General features: G+C 46.8%; 1 long non-coding RNA gene across 2 annotated transcripts in view; it reads right to left on the reverse strand.

Annotated features, from left to right (window-relative positions):
- The window catches only part of LOC140690146 (uncharacterized), a 242,317-nt gene that overhangs the window by 133,618 nt on the left and 92,050 nt on the right, over positions 1 to 16,649 (reverse strand). For both annotated transcript variants that reach the window (XR_012065330.1, XR_012065331.1), the window contains one exon: positions 15,626 to 15,715. This is a non-coding gene — a long non-coding RNA (uncharacterized lncRNA). The remainder of the gene's footprint in view (positions 1 to 15,625; positions 15,716 to 16,649) is intronic.

The following is a 16,649-nucleotide window of genomic DNA, read 5'->3' on the forward strand; positions in this document are numbered from 1 at the left end:
TCTTTTCCCTGAGACTCTGTCGCATTAACGATCTTTCTCCCGTGGTTTTACTCTCATTTTATGGGATTCGCTTTATACTTCACAGCACTCATGGGGTTCTTTCCTCTTGAACATTCACCAAAATTTCCATATCCTGCTAGCACAGGGAGATTAGTGTTTTAGCTAACAGTTCTGAGGAAAAGCTATCTGAGACTCAGATAAGCTGGCATTCATTAAAATAATTAAGTGCGTTGTACATAAACCATAATATTGGCCATGATTTGGAAAAGGTAATACCTGGTTTTAATCTGGTGCCCTTTTCACAAATACTTTAGGACTTACTATCATTTTTATTCCAACCCTATATTTATGTAAAGAAGTTACCAGATCTTTTTTAAAATATATAATTCCCCTCTGAGAGGGAAGGGGAAAGAAGAATAAAAGCACGAAAAATAAAAAGAATAAAAGATTAGCATGCTGTCTCTGGTCAAGCTAAACTGTCTGATATCTTCCGGGACATCAGTCTAGCAAGGGAAGAGCCAAGGTGCAAGATAAGAAAACCATCTCTCCACAGGTGAGCACCCCCTCCTGACTCCCCCAGGCTCTGCCCCCAGGCAGGTGCCTCTTTCTAGCCTCTCCCTCTTTGCTGCACTGAACACACTCCCACTGAACACATCCCAGCCGTGTGGGGTGCTGACGGGGACAGCGCCACCTTGCGTTCCACTCACCTCTCCATCAGCCTTGACACAAACGCCCTCCACTGGTCCTTCGGCAGGACCCCCAACCCCCATGCCGAGGCTCAGTGATGCACGCTGGATACTCAGCTTGCCGAGTTCATTCTGCTCCTGCCCCCTCTGTCCTCAAATGTTCAGTCCAAGGCAGACGTCTCCTTCCTGATGGTAAACGCACTGCTCACACAGGAGAGGTCCCTTGAGGACCTGGTCTGGGGTCTGCCACAGCCCCCCGTGAGGAACGGCATAGATAGGGGCAGGCAGAAGGCGTGCATTTCACTGACTGGCGCTTTCTGAGATCTCGGTACCAAACGTGGGAAACCATCTAAGGCCAAGATGTCATCCTGAACATCCTTAGAAGCCAGGAGCTCACCAAGGAAAATAAGAGAGCAGGGCACCCACCAGGGCCAGTGTCTCCACGTGAAAAGTGCAGGTGACAGAAGTAAGAGGACAAGGGTTTTCTCATTTTCAGTCTTGGCTCAGATCATTCATTTGGGGCTGGGCAGCAGACATTCACTCCTGCTTCCCAAAGTGCTGTGGGCACGTGACGATGATACAATCTCACAAGATTTTCTGAGCCACTAGGCATTTGTTTCTGCTACTGAAGAATCCCCAAGTCCCACAGCTGCTGAAAGAGGCAGACAGCAAGGAAGAGAGCTGAGGCCGGCCCAGGACAGAGTCCAGGGGCCCCATCTCAGCCTTGGACACTGGGCCGGTTGCAGCGCAGGCTCCAGCATCTTCCTCAGCCAGAAAAGGGCTTGCCGTCTGCTCTTCCTCCTCCACGGCTCCTCCCCGGCATTCCACAAAGCCCCTCCTGCCAGCCAGCCCTCATCCCTGCTTCCGTCAGGCCACCTGCGCGAGGCAGGGGCAGTCACCGCCGCGGTCCTTACAGTCTGCGTGACTGCTCCACGCACTACGGTGTGGTGGATCTCAGTCTTGTTTTCTTAAAAACAGAGAAGAGTTGCCTCTGCCTGGACACCGTGGGATGTGGTCATGAACTCCATACACTGTGGTCCCATCAGAGGCTGGGGTCCCACGTTTCATCTTCCAACTTCCCCCTCCCGCCTCGAGCTAATTTCCCCTGTTACACACGGTCCTGCCCATGAAGCTACAAAAGCAAGGAGCTGCTTTCATCACAGGAGGAAATTTTGAACAAAAAATACATCATAAAAATCATGAATTGCTTCTTCTCGGGAGTTACTCAGATTTAGTGTCTGCACGTTGAAGAAGGCTGTATCACTGTCCACACACTGTTCTTCTGGGTGAAGTCACCATTGAGGAGAAGCGTTCCGTCATGAAGAGCCGGGCTCTGTGTTTTCATGTTCTGGGAGCTATTACTGAACCAGGAGGGTCACACTGCTGCCGTAAAACCTCCACCTACGCCCTTGTTTACGTTGATTTTGAAATGTTCCTCTTGCTCATTAGCACGCAGGGAAGTGAGGAAGACTTTCGCTGCTCAGGAGATGTGAGGTTCGCTCTTTTCCCACCCCTGCCCGGCGGCGTTCCGCTTCCCGCGGGAGGCTGCAAATCGTGCGTGCCTGTTCAGCCCAGGGTGATCTGGACCTCGGCTCTGCTCTCTGATGCCGCCCTTCCTTCCGTAAAATCGACATTTGTTCTTTGCTGGCCTACAATACAGCAGCTAATTTATGCACATAGTATTCAATAAATACTAACTAATGGTACTGAGGTCTGTATCTGGGCAGGCTGTGCTTCTTTTTATAAATGACGTGTTGCACTGTTATTTAGGCATGATAGAAGGGCATGTATAATGCTATTCAATAGTCAGATAAACCATCACCCTAGTGTTTTAAAGTCTGAGGAAGATTCCTCAGGTTCTAGTAATAAGAGTCTTTGATGTTTAATCGTTGAAGAAGAAGGCAGAGGAGCAGAAGGAAAGGGGGGGGACTTTTATTAGGTAACTGGGATGACAAAGGGGTAACTGAGGGAACTTTCTTGAGAGCATTGTCTAACAAGGTAAGAACAATTTAGGAGTCATGCACGTTAAAAATGGCATTTACCTGCCGCCTCGCCCCCGCGCTCCCGCAAGAGGAAAAATAACCCACAGCACCCCCTGCTAGGGCTGAGCTCCCAGCCCCGGGGGAGCCCAAGTCGGAAGGGCAGAGAGATGCTTCCAGCCTGAGGCAAGACTGCCCGGCCCCAGGGGGGCCGTGTCCACACAGCGGCCGGTGGCGGAGGGCGGGAGGAGCCCGGTGCCCAGAGCACCTGCTCCAGCAGGGCCTCTTCTGCGCTCCCTGGACTCAGATCCCTGCAGCACTGACACGGCTCAGGATCCTTCCCCGGCGCCACCTCCCCCTGCTGTGACCTTCATCCCCTCGGCACGAAGTGATAGGATTTCTTTGCTTGATGTCAATTTTCCCCACTCAGGAGATACACCCCTGTCTCCCCAGTTCCCACAGCAACACCCCACACACGGAGGGCGCTCCACCCGTATTGGTGGAGGAATTAATGTCAGTGTGTCCCATGCACTGGACTGAAAATCAGTCATAATGCCCTTGATTTCTGCTTCCGGGGAGACAGGTGGTGCTTTTACAAGAAATATCAGGAAGCTGTGAGCTCCAAGGACAAATGACCTTTTAAAAAAAAAAACTATATTATTATATTATATGGATATATGAGTACTGCATAGACATGTAGATTTTATTAGGTGGATCTGTAAATCTGTCTCTCCGGAGCATGCTGAAGGGCGTGGAGGAGACAGCAGGCAGCCCCAGCAAGGCGAGCGCTCCTGCAGGGCTGGGACGGAGTCGGAGCTGGGCGCCACCTCACCGCCGTCCTCTGCGCAGCAGGCAAGCAGAAATCAGCACAGCATGTTTGAGAAGCAATGTTTCCCACAATAATTAATCAGTACAGAACCAATCAGTGGAAAACAGTTGCTCTGTTTGCTCAAAACAAAAGGCGTTTTCCAAGAGGAGGGTGTAGGAGCTCACGCAATGGGGCGGAGGTGGTGGGGAGGCCAAGAAGCATTCAGACAGTATGAGGCCAGCAGAAATCCCATACAAGCCATTTTGTTTTCTCAAAAAAGACCCCCCCAAAAAAAATCTGAAACTTTTAAACAATAGAATCAGAAAAATTCTGCAATCGATACATGAAAAGTGACTCGGGAGGCCAGCCAAGAGCAGGAACGAAGAGTGGCGTTTACCCCGACCACAAGACCTGGTGATGACTCCTGATCTCAGCTTCTTGCATCTGAGCCCCGGATTCTGTCTGTGATTCTCGTCCCAGGACAAGGAGCATGTCTTTGGCTGCCCTCACCCACCTCACTGCAGCCTCCACACCTGACCTGGAGCTCTTGCCACAGGCTCAGCCCTGCGTGGACCCGCCATGCCCAGCCACTCGCCAAGAGGGCCACCAAGAGGCCTTGCGGCTCTGAGCGCTCTTGGTCGGGTTCCTATTAGGATCATTGCATCACCCTGATATTTGCTTGTGGCCACATGCTTTCCGCCCCGTCAGGGAGTCCCCAGTCCATCACTATAAAGCTATAGTCATTAAGACACTGTGGTACTGGTGAAAAGTTAAACACGTAGGTCAATGGAACAGCATAGAGAATCCAGAAATAAATCCACACAGAGACATCCAATTGATTTTTGACAATGGAGTAAAAGCAATTCACTGGAACAAGTACAGCCTTTGTAATCAACGGTGCTACAGCAATGCGACAATTACAGGGAAATACAATTTACCTAAAATCTCGCATCATAAATAACAAACGGACCATCAAATATAACTCAAAATGGATCATAGACTCAAGTGTATAACATAAACTATAAAACGTTCAGAAAAGAACATTGGAGGAAATTTTCAGGAGCTAGGACTAGGGGAAGCGTTCTTCAGCTTGACACCAAAGGCACAACCCATAAAAGGGAAATTTGACAAATGGAATAACATCAATATTTAAAACTTCTGTTCTATTAAAAGGAATGAAAAGACAAATTACAGTGTAGGAGAATATATTTGCAAGTCACATTTCCAACAAAAGACTAGTGTCTAGAAAATGTAAAGAACTCTCAAAGCTTAACTTTGGGAAAATAAAAAATCCAGTAAGAAAATGGGCAAAAGACAAAGAGACATTGCACTGAAGCAGGTGTACAAGGCGACAAACGCACGAAAAGATGTCCAACATCATTAGCCATTAGGAAAACAGAGATTAAAACCACACTGAGACATCAATATACACCATCAAAACCACTAAAATTAAAAAAACAAAAACAGCGTTAACACCAAATGCTGGCAAGGATAGGGAGAAACTGGATTACTCAAAGGACTGCAGCCACTCTGGAAAAGCTCAGCAGTTTCTATAAAACTAAAAATGGACTTGACATATAACCTAACAACTGCATCCTTAGGCCTGTGTCCCAGAGCAAGGGAAACCATTTCCATCCCGCCACTTGTGCAGGAATACTTTTAACAGACGTCTTCATTGAATGAACGATTAAACATACTTCAGAATGTTCATACGATGGAATACCACTCAGCCCCAAAAAGGAACCGACTGCTGACGGACACAGCCACTTGGATAAACCTCAGAGAAGTTACACTGAATGAAAAGAGACAGTGTCCAACAGATGCATACTGCATGATTCCATTTACCTAAAATTTATAAAATAACACTTATAAAGGTGGAAAACACACGGGTGGCTGCCAGGGTTTGGGAGTAAGGATGAGGGGGACAACTATGATGATAAAGGGACAATAATACAGTTTTGTGACGATGGTACAGGTATGCACCTTGGCGGTGGTGGTTACCTGAAGCTGCACGTGTGATAAAATCACACACACACACACACACACACACAGGCAAATACTACAGGGAAAGTCTAAAAAACTCAATGGATTGTGTCCGTGTCATTTTCCTTACTTTACCAGTCGGTGTGGTTATGCCAGGGGAAGGCTGGGTAAAGGGTGCAAAGGGCCTCCCAGGCTCTTCCTTTGCATCATCTTGTGAATCTATAGTTTAAGCAAAGGCCTCAATAAACTATGAGAGCTGGCTTGAGTTTTATGCACTTAAATTCTGAATAATGTAGCTGAAACTATGACAGTTGGTGTTACTTCGCCTTATGACCCACTGAAAAATGAAAGTTGAAATACAAGAAAAATATGCTTTAAAAAATTTTAGAATGGTTTAACAAAGAGAGGGAAGAGAGAACGTTTTTAAGTTTAAAATCAAATGCAAATGAATCTAGGCATTATGTAAAATACGCTAATTACTTGACGGTCTGTAATTAATATTGGTCTGAATAACCTAACTCTCAAAGAAACTCCGTACATTAGCTGTTGTCCCCAAAAGATGAGCCATTCTCTGTCTTTGGGACCTGCAATTACCTAACGCCAAGTGGCCGCACACAACAACCGAGTTGTTTTTACCCTTCTGAGCTGCACATCTGAGTGGCTAGTCGCCACTGTGAAATTATTTTCTTCCCTATTGTCTTCACAAGGGCTTCATTTCCAGAAGATACAGCAACCTTGCACCTCTGAGAATATTAATCACAACAATTTCAGTAGAGAATTTTTTTAGAACAAAGCCATATCTTATGTCTCAAAAAAAATGAGAAGTAGTAAAAATCCCTGTTTCCCACAGTGAGTAAGTACTAAATAAAAAGAGAGAGAGAAGTGCAATGTCTTCAAAGATTCAGAACATATTCACTCAACAAGCACTCGTGAAGCAAAGAACTGGGAACGGAGGGTCCAAAACTGGATAAAACATAGTCTCTGCCATCAAGAAAATTTTTTTTTTAGTTTTCTTCCTGTTTCCTTTGACTATGTTGCCCCCAGGCCCAGAACACAAGGTTTGTCCTACAGGCAAATCAAAACATACTGATAGACAGTGGAGACACACCCCTAACTCCAGCTGCCCCATCACGGCCACCGGAGAAAGCACAATGTGCCAGGGGCTTCCCCAGGGTGTGCAGCCATCAGATGGACACTGAAAACAACCCTTTACCTGGTCACCTCATCTCAGGTACTTTTCAGCATTTCCCTGGAAGAACAAGACTTGAACCTGAGATCTTTGGACGATAAACAGCACCACAGTCACCCTTCTGTTCTGTGAGGACACTCTATTCCAGTGGCCAGAGGAGAATTTCAGGATTCAACCACCTCACAGTTACAACGAGTGACAATCAGCGTTGACTTACCAAAGGACAACAGACGGCCAGTGGGAGGGCTGTCACCCACCAGGGTCGGGGTGGCTGTGACAGTCTTTCCTCCTGAGGGTGAGAGCAGGTCTGTGATATGCTGGTGACCTCCAACTCGTGAGCCCCCTAAAATAGAAAGTCAGCCCTCTCCTCTTTTTTTTTTTTCCCAATCCCTCTTCTGTTCTAACCAAGCAGGAGACCTTTTGACTTCTTCTCCTTAATTTATCTCCAATAAAGTTTCCACTTTTACCAAAATCCAGGCCAGGGGGAAATACTGCCTAACCATGAAGCACCCTCCTTTGATCAGGGCTGGGAGTGGTAGCAGGGGCGTCCATGTCAGTCAGAGCTGTGGACTGACCTGTGTCCTTCCCAGAATTCGTGTGTTGAAACTCCAACCCCCAACATGACTGTGTCTGGAGTCAAGGCTTTTAGGAGGTAACTATGGTTAAATGAGTTCACAACAGCAGGGCCTTATCTGACAGGACCAGTGGCCTTACAAGAACAAGAGAAGAGAGATCTCTCTCTCCGTCTCCAGACATGTGCAAAGAAGCGGGGATGCGAGCACACAGCCAGATGGCGGCCCCCGCGAGCCCGGAGAAGGGGCGTAAGGACAAGATCTACCTGCCGGCCTCGATCTTGGACATTTTTCTAGCTGGCTAGCTTTCTGAATAAAGTTGCTATTCCTCGCCCCAACAACTCATCTCTCAACTTATTGGCCTGTCATGCAGCGAGCAGTCTGAGCTTGGACTCAGTGACACCTGTTAAACTCTTATTACGATGGCAGGCACAGAGGTTCACTCATAACCATTTTACAACCAGAGTCAAGATCGATTTAAAAAAAAAAAAAAACCCTGCTCAGCAGCTCACCAATGTCTTTATCCTGCAAGGATACTTTGTCCTCTTTTTCCCTAACCCGAGGTGCCAGGGAAGAACGCATGTGAAGTCTGACTAGGGTAACCCAGTTTTGACTATGAGTTGAATATACAAGTTGACTTTCAAAGGGATTTTTTTTTTTTCTGATACAACAAAATGTGCTCCTTTTCAACCTGCTTTGTTCTGGTATCCTATTAGCCACCTTTCATTCCCGTCTTCCCTCTTTCCCCCGCCTCCCGGAAAGGTAGGCTCTCAGTGAGCCAGCTCCCTGAGAACAGAGGTGATTTCGATGACGATCCATGCGGGGCACCAGGACACTCAGAGAGAGGCGTGTGGTGCGTAGTTGCCTCTAGATTCTAAGACAAAATTTCATTATTTTATTTTAATACACTTTAATACAATTCTTGAATACAAGAATTAAATCCCTACACCATATACAAAAATCAACTCAAAATGGATTAAAGACTTAAACATAAGACAAGATACAATAAACCTCCTAGAGGAAAACATAGGCAAAACATTATCTGACATACATTTCAAAAATTTTCTCCTAGAAGAAATAAAAGCAAGAATAAACAAATGGGACCTAATGAAACTTACAAGCTTCTGCAGAGCAAAGGAAACCAGAAATAAAACAAGAAGAAAACCTACGGAATGGGAGAAAATTTTTGCAAGTGAAACCGACAAAGGCTTGAGCTCCAAAATATATAAGCAGCTCATACGACTCAATAAGAAAAAAATAAACAACCCAATCCAAAAATGGGCAGAAGACCTAAACAAGCAATTCTCCAAGGAAGACATACAGATGATCAAAAAGCACATGAAAAAATGCTCAATATCACTAATTATCAGAGAAATGCAAATCAAAACTACAATGAGGTATCACCTCACACCAGTCAGAATGGCCGTCATTCAAAAATCCAAAAATGACAAATGCTGGAGAGGCTGTGGAGAAAGGGGAACCCCCCTACACTGCTGGTGGGAATGCAGTTTGGTGCAGCCACTATGGAAAACAGTGTGGAGATTCCTCAAAAGACTAGGAATAGACTTACCATATGACCCAGGAATCCCACTCCTGGGCTTGTATCCAGAAGGAAATCTACTTCAGGTTGACATCTGCATTCCAATGTTCATAGCAGCACTATTTACAATAGCCAAAACATGGAAACAGCCTAAATGTCCATCAACAGGTGACTGGATAAAGAAGAGGTGGTATATTTATACAGTGGAATACTACTCAGCCATAAAAACCGACAACATAACGCCATTTGCAGCAACATGGATGCTCCTAGAGAATGTCATTCTAAGTGAAGTAAGCCAGAAAGAGAAAGAAAAATACCATATGAGATCGCTCATATGTGGAATCTAAAAAACAAAAACAAAAACAAACAAACAAACAAAAACAAAGCATAAATACAGGACAGAAATAGACTCATGGACAGAGAATATAGACTTGTGGTTACCAGGGGGGTAGAGGGTGGGAAGGGATAGACTGGGATTTCAAAATTGTAGAACAGATAAACAAGATTACACTGTATAGCACAGGGAAATATACACAAAATGTTATGATAAATCACAGAGAAAAAAATGTGACAATGAGTGTGTATATGTCCATGAATGACTGAAAAATTGTGCTGAACACTGGAATTTGACACAACATTGTAAAATGATTATAAATCAATAAAAAATGTTAAAAAAAAAGAATTAAATCCCCATGTTACATGACAATTCTTTTCTCTCTCAATTTTACTTGGAGACACTAACAGCATTCCCTGATCAGTGCCTGCTACAATCACCTGTTTTAAGTATCCTCTCGTCAAAGTGCTTGCTTTTGTTTTGTTTTGTTGCCCACCTGGAGTGGCAGCTCTTGTGACTGTGTGGCATCTAAATTGTGGAATGAGTGGGACATCAATGAGGGGCTTACATAGTTGAAAGATGCTTGGTTTTAACAGCCAATCCAGAACCAGTTCTCTAGTTACACAAGGATCAAAGACATGCAAAACACAACGGCATTTCCTTAGAGAGAAAATAATCTGTATCAAAAAACTCAATGATGGATGTGAAAATAAACTGGGACACAAACAGATAAATTAAACATGCATACTTTGCAAACAAAGAAATCTTCCTACAGCATCAAAATTAATATTTGTCATTTTTAGAAGCTGTTTACATCCTAAGTCAGGGTGTGCATTACACATCTGGGGGTAGCAAATACAATACTGCACAACTGACCTTGCAGGAGAGCTGCTGTCTCTGCCAGTCAGATGGGAGCGGGGTCAGATGCTGGGGTGCATAGTCCATGTGCTGCCCAGAACGGCACTGCTAGACCAGAATCAGCAGAGACTGGATGCCCATATCAACCTCACATCATGTATGAAACTGGTACCTGGCCACTGGCATGTCTGGTAGGAAAAGCACCAACACCTGCAGGACCACACTTGCCAGCACAAGAGAGGATGCAGCAAAGATACAGCCTGGCTTTCCTCCAGCCTCCCGATACTCAGTGAGGGCGTGATTGTTGAATCCCTGGATCTGTTGCTGCAAGAGGGTGTGGAAGATGTAGGTGCAGTGAGGAAGGAACACAGAGAGAAAGGTGCATGCACAGGTATACACATCAGCATACAAGCCTGAGGGGGGCCAGTGCCCCATACCCTCCACACCTACATCCTATTCCCTGTGGGTCTAACCAGTACCCCCTCCTCTCATGTCCATATTGTTGATGGAATGAACCCGAGACAATTGAATGGGGTCTTCCCTGTGTCCTTCCCAAGAGAGTCAAACACGGAATTTCACAGAACATAGTACCATGTGAAATACTTTGATAAACCTTTTTGTTGTTGTTCCTAAAATTTCTGAGAACTAAGTTAGTTCCTTCACTCAACAAAACCAACTCATAAATACAATGCTTATTGGTCTGTTTCTATGACAAGGGAACAGACAGCAGTGGCCCATTAGAGCACAGGGTGGCCCCGTGATGGCAGAGACCGGTGCAGAGGGAACAATCTGACCCGAGGCAGGAAAGGGCAGCGTCCCACTCAGAAGGATTGCTTCCTTCTGGTGCTCCGCTCCCCTCTGACTGCGAGCATCAGTGCCGACGTCCTACGGCACTTCCCCAGGGACAGATCACACCAGGGGTCCACATCAGTCAGGGCTTCCCTCTGGCAAGAAACTAGATTGCTCTCCTGTTGGAAGGCTCAGCGCTGAAGGGCTACATCAATCACGGCAGACACATGGTACTTCCCGGTGCTCACAAAGGTTTTCCGGGAAAGCAGGTTCACCACCTGCATTGATAACCTGTTCTATTCTCAACCTCCTGCTGCTAGACAGAGGCCTTGGTTACAGGCAGCCAAACAGATTTGTCGTCAGGCAGCAAAATGGAACCTTTCCTGCTAATCCTGAACACGCTGAATTCACTGACCTTAAACATCCTAAATTTGAGAAGAGAGTCGAACAAAATAATTTTTCTCCAGGTAAGGTACTACCTTAGTACTTAATCTGCATAATTAGTGGAGTGATTCCCAGACAAAAATGTGAGATATAAACAAGCAAAAATAACCCACAAAGATCTACTCGTAGCCTTTATTTTTTTATGAGATAACTGACACACTCTTTAAATTTATCTTTCTCCTTGAACAGCTTTTAACAAAGATTTTTAAAGCTGTTGTAAGATTTAATGAGAGTGTGTTAAAAACCAATGAAAAGGGTAAGGCTTATAGATTTTCCTTTGCGCTGTTAGGTAAAGCCATTTTAAATCTAGGAATGGGTTATTCCCAGGGATTGAAGTGGGCAAACCACCCCCCACCCCCACCCCCACCGTCAAATCAGCATATTGAGACCTGCCCTAGAGTTTTATGCATGTTGTGAGCCAGGGCCGTTGATTCCAAATGAAATGAGAATGTCTACAGGAAAGAATTTAGTTTACTGACTTCTTTCACAGACATGTAACAACACCCTAGCAGTAACTAGCCGTCTGGGATGACTCTGATGTCTCTGTTAGAGGAACGAAGCCTTCCAGCATCTTGAAATGAGTAAGGCTCTCCTAAGCAAAAGACCATCGAGTATGTCATTGCTACAGCCGACGAAGGAGCTGGAAATAGGGATTCTCTTGAACATCAGGATGGAAGCTTGCTTTGTCTTTGTAACACAGTATACATTTTATTGTATCAGTGACTTTATTTGTTAAGACTTCTTTTTTGTTATGGAGAACCTCAGAGTTCTACAAAAAGCAAACAGAGAAGTATAACAGCCTCCCCCTCCATGTACCTGTCGCCCGAGTACAATAATCATCAACTCACAGCCAATCTTGGTTCAACAACACCCCCATCCACTTTCTGCCCCCTACATTATTTTGAAGCAAATTTCACACATAGTATAATTTTATCTATAAATTTTTTCAGTACATATTTTGTCTGTTAAATATTCAGTTGTATTTTTCTCAAAAAGATAACTCATTTTTTAACATGACCCTAAGAACACATCAAAACACATCCATCCCCAAAACGAGAGTAACTATTACTTCTTATTATCATCAAATATCTGTTCCTCTTGTTTCTAATTGTTTCATAAAAATCATGTTTTTAGAGCTTATTTAGAACTGGATTCTAAATAATACCTACATGGTGCCATTGTTCACGCCCCGCCCCTTGTGTCTCTTTCATCAAAATTTCTCTCTTCGTCTCTCTTTGTCCCTTTTCTATCTGTCTGCTGGAGAAACCAGACTGGATCTTTTGATTGTCCCACAGTCTGGATTTTGCTGATTGCACCTCAAAAACATTGTTTACCATGCTCCTCCCCCCACTTTATTTTCTAAAAATTGGAAGCTGGACCCACGGCCTTTATCAGATTCAATCATTGGTTGGTTGGTTGGTTGGTTTCCCAAGAACACACCGTGGTTACGGAGTTTTCTCCCATCAGGAGGAACCACAATGTCTGATTGCTTTTCTTCTTGTGAGCCTAGGAGCCACTGAGGGTCAGTATCTAGTCTATTAATACTAAATTAGGCCCTGCAAAATTGTGTTCTTCCAGTCCCATCACTTCTTAATTTCTCAGCTGGACTGCTCTAATGGTTCTTCATTGTAAAGCCAGCTTTGCGAGTTCTAAAAAACGAAAACCTTTTCATTTACTTAAATGAATACTGTTGTCTCATGATAGAATTTTTAAAGTCTAATTTGAAAGCAAGAGCTGAGATTAAAATGTAAAACTGGTCATCAGCCCTTCCCTTCCCTTTAACCCCAAGGTCTCGCCTTCACAGAACAGAAGAGCTCTCAGTAGGAAAAAAAAAAATCACGAGTAACTGTAGAGAGGAAAACACATTGAGCAAAATCCCAGAACTTCATCCCGTGCATTTGCATTCAGTTGCAGAGACCGGACCATTTCTTTGGGCCTTGCAGTGCCCTCGTATCCTGCACAAGAGAGGCATTCTGAGGGTTCGGGACGCTCGGTGGCTGCACAGTAGTGCTGGCTGTTACAGCAGCAGGTCACAATCACTCGTTTATCATTTATGAAGACGAGAAACAGGTACACGGTCCAGCAAGACACCTTTTCTCTGTTCACAAAAGGTTGCTTTGTCCCTATCTCCGCTTTTAGCTGCGGTCTGCCTGGAAACACAGAATTCGGTATCTGCCCCAAAGGGAAGCGTGTGTCGGTGGGTGGCGCTGTCCGCCGCTTTGAGGAGGCGTGGGTGGTTGGGACTCACCCATCATCCCTCCAGAGCATCTGCCCGCCCTCCCCAGGGTCAGCATCCCGCCTCGGCTCCATGTACTCAGCTCGTTCAGTCAGCGGGAGGTTCCTGGGGGAAGGACTGTGGAGGCTGACTGCTGGCAGCTGGAGAGCCCCTGGCTGCAGCCGCCACTTTTAACTTCTGTTTCCCCAACAGCCCCGGGGAAAGCCGAGGAGCTTTTTGACTAAGAAGGAGGGAGATGTAATGTGTTTGGGGAGAAAGCTAACAGCTCCATGTGCACTGGGTTTGAATTTGTTACATTCAACTCCATCCCCTCAGGTCTCGGCCAGAGTCCCAGGGCACCTGCTGTAGGAGACACTTCAAGAAAGGCTCCCAGCCACGCTACTTCCTGGGCAGAGGGTCACGCAACACCGAAGTCCCCACATTTTATGCGCCAGGCATTTGGGGGACACAAGATCTGATCAAGGATGTGTGTTCCAACATGCAAAAAAGTATGTAAATGAATTCTTTGTCTATTTATTTAAACATCTTCCTCAATCAGAACAGAATTATGAAACAGGAATCGTGACAGAAACTCAGGAGGCAAGCACGTCTGAACGATGCTCACGCCCACAGGCACCTTTATTCTGTGACCAGACCAGCCATCAGCTCCCGGTCAGGAAGACCCAGGGGCGTGGGTTAGACCTCTCTCCCACCTGGAGAATAAATCAATAAATCAGACATGGTCTCCTGTGTAGTGGTTCTTCCTGCCACTCCTGGACGTCAGCTGCCCTCCACGTGTGGGTCAGTTCCTCTGTGAGACGTCGGGATGCTATTTCCCCATGTTACACCTCCCACAGTCGAGAGCCATCCTGTCCTCACAAGGGAACCAGTATCAGCCTGGGGGCCACCTGGGCGCCACCCAACGGATGCCCATCAGTTCCCTGGCTCTTCTACAAACGCTCTGGCAGCCGAGCCCCCAGGGCAGGGAAGAGCAGGGAGGGAAATCTGGGGGCCAGGCCACCTGGAGCTCGCTGAGCCCTGGGGCTGAGTGCCTGCCCTGTGAGCACTGGTGCCTGGAACCTAGGGCTTCCTTGTGAGCAGCTAAGCTGAAGTAGACTTGGAAGAGCGTGGGTCTACAGATTCATGATCCACCACTCGAGTCAACAGAGCAGCTGCAGGTGAGCAGTGCCCGGAAGCTCTCTCCAGCTGCCGGACGCAAGTTAACCTTTTTCCACAGAAGTCGCGTCTCGAGCTTCACGCCTTCAGTCCCCTCGTGGACACCCACCCCCCGAGCTCCCTCCCGGCTGCCCTCGCCCTGTTGGTATTCAGTGCTATGTGGCTGTGTGTGCTTTTGCTCAAAAGCATGCATGGCAGTACAGGAAGCTCTGAGTGCTGCCGGGGTCCCCGCCGCGTCCTCCGCCGTCCCCATCCTCACGCAGAGACTGACACAAACCATCCCTCACGTCTGCTCGGCCTCTCTTCCTGCTTGCTTCTCTCCCGCCCTAAGGACCGGCTCACCTGGACGCTTTCTCTGACGTTTGCTAACGTAACGCTGTCTGGTTTGACCAGGTAACCGTGATGTCCTTCCTCTCCCCCTGAACCGCACACGTCCCCGCTGACGGCGCCTCCCGCCTCGCACGCCAGATGCACTGGCCGCGCCAGCACCGGCTTCTCAGCGCTGAGCCATCCTGCGCCGCACAGGCTGGGCCAGCCGCGTCCCGGCGAAGAAAGCGCCCCTGTTCTGAGGCTTGGCTGACATCCCTGCTGCCCCCGCTGCCACAGGCTCCCCTTGGATGGCCTCCCACAGCGCTCTGTCCTCCTCGACCCCAGCCTGGCCTTGTCCTGTCCCCACCAGGCCGCACTGGGACTGCTGCTTTACGCCTCCATCTCAATTCCTTCCAGACTGGCAGCTTTCGGAAACCATCAGCTGTACCTTGCTGACCCAACATTTAAAGTGTGCAGGAGACACAAGACGCCTGCAAACGTTGGTTGGAAGAGAAAGAAGGGAGGGGGCGAACCTGGGGTCCAGGCCCCAGGGCACAGGCCGGTCTGAGGAGCCACGGTGAGGACCAACCCCGCGCACCGGCCAAGCGGATGGTGCAGGGCCCGACCGGGGAGGAGAGCGGGAACTCTCCGTGTCACGACACGGCAGGAAGACACACTGAGAGCTGTTCCGATAACTGCAGTCGTCACGCGGCATGGATTTAGAGAAAAGTGAAAAGAAGTACCTTTATGACAATCGTGGCGAAAACACGGGGAACTTCCCTCCCAGGCGGACGTCCTCTCGTCTGCGGTCAGAGGCTGCGATGCTCACTTGTCTGGAAGGAAGAAACAAAGCAAAACAAAATGAACAAACAAAAAGCCATCTTTCTCTTTCTCTGGTCTGGCCATTTGTCCCCCTCTGGGATACTGCGTCTGTGTTTGTCAGCACCTGTGACAAAGGACTCCGAGACATGGCTTCTGTCGTTCACTCTGCTTTTCTGGGTTTTATTCCCAAAGCTTGGGGAGCTTTGAAGGCAAATAATATTTTCCTTTTGTTATTTCTTCAGTCTTTACAGGAAATTGCACAGGTATCTTTGCACCTTATTCCTTGTCTTTCTCGTTAACATTAATAAAACAGGAAAAGGAATCAATGACAGTTTGTCAGAAAGACGAGCAGCATTAATAACACCAGGCAGAGATCGCTTCCTACTCAGGGAGTTCTCAGATATTCCTACTGCATTTGGAGTCCTTGAGGGGAGTTTACAAATCAGACCAGATCATTCCCCTCTTTAATTTTATTTTTTCAGTGACCTCTTTTGTCTCCCAGTGTTAAGCATTATTTTTTAAGCGCCCTCAAAATTGTGATGAACTCATCAGAGTCATAATCCTTTAGATTGCAATGACAAATGTCAAATTGTTGGTAAGTTTCAGGAAATTAAAAAAAAAAAAGATTATGTGGCACCTTTCCTTAACTTCGACGGGTTTCAGAGTCTGATTCAAACCGCGGTTCAAACAGATTCTATTTCTAAATGCCTCAGTGTAGAAGCTTAGGTTCCCAGTCCCTTTGGACGTCTTCTCCAGGTGAGGTGTCACCAATTAAACCCGAGGATGGGTATTTGGGGCAGGGCTGGCCACTGCACAGCAGCCCAGGAGGGTCCCGGGGACAAAGAGCAAGGGAGCTGGTCTGGTCCCGGCTGCCCTGCCCAGCCCTCCCTGGAGATGGATGACCATGGACACAGGGCAATGTGTAGAATTCAAACTCTAATTTAT

The sequence above is a fragment of the Vicugna pacos genome, chromosome 29 (genome assembly GCF_048564905.1).
Source record: "Vicugna pacos chromosome 29, VicPac4, whole genome shotgun sequence".
Taxonomy (NCBI): Eukaryota; Metazoa; Chordata; class Mammalia; order Artiodactyla; family Camelidae; genus Vicugna; species Vicugna pacos.